We start from the raw sequence: 790 nt of genomic DNA on the forward strand, positions 1-790 counted from the left end.
AAACCCAGGGATGATTTTATTAGGGAATAAAAGGAAACCCCCAGGCCAGCAAGCTGTAAATCTCTGCAACTAGGGACTGCAAAATGAAGAAATAAGAAAACACAGTTATCACTTTAAGTTAAGCCTGCTAGACACATGGCAGTGAGGTGGGTTTACAGAAAGGGGAAGGATGCTTAAGGTGAGAGAGAGAGAGAGAGAGAGAGAGAGAGAGAGAGAGAGAGAGAGAGAGAGAAGCCCAGAGTGTTAGGGAAAGCAGGACTGAGAGGCAGAGAAGAAAAAGTTATCCTTTTCTGAGTGGTTTAGAAATGTGAGTCCCTTTCCAATGGCTGCAGTGCTCTAAGCAACTGTGCTGGGGTAGAATGAAGTTCATTAGGTGTTAAAGAGGCGGTTACTCCTTCATCCTCTTTAGCACTGCCTGAGAACAAGCCACCTTCCTGAGGACTGTGTCACTGCCAGGTCACCACCTGTCCTACGGGGATGTTAATGTTAGGTTTTCACCTGGGCCAGAGATTTCATAAGAGAATGAACTGAAAAGAAAATGACGTGGGGGAACACTTTTTCCCTCACGAGTCTTCATTGTTCCTGTGATAGTCATGTTTGTAATGATTTCTATATTTGTGTATTTCCCTGACTTCCTTCCTGTACTCAACTCATATGCATATATAATCTCCCTTTCAGCATTTCCTTTCTGACCTCCATTAGACATTCAAATCCAGCATCCTCAAAGGAAAAACCTTATCGACCCTGCCTCTCTAGAATATAACTTTCTCCATTTTCTGCATGTTGCTCA

The sequence above is a fragment of the Microtus ochrogaster genome, chromosome 18, assembly GCF_000317375.1.
Source record: "Microtus ochrogaster isolate Prairie Vole_2 chromosome 18, MicOch1.0, whole genome shotgun sequence".
In the NCBI taxonomy this organism is placed as follows: Eukaryota; Metazoa; Chordata; class Mammalia; order Rodentia; family Cricetidae; genus Microtus; species Microtus ochrogaster.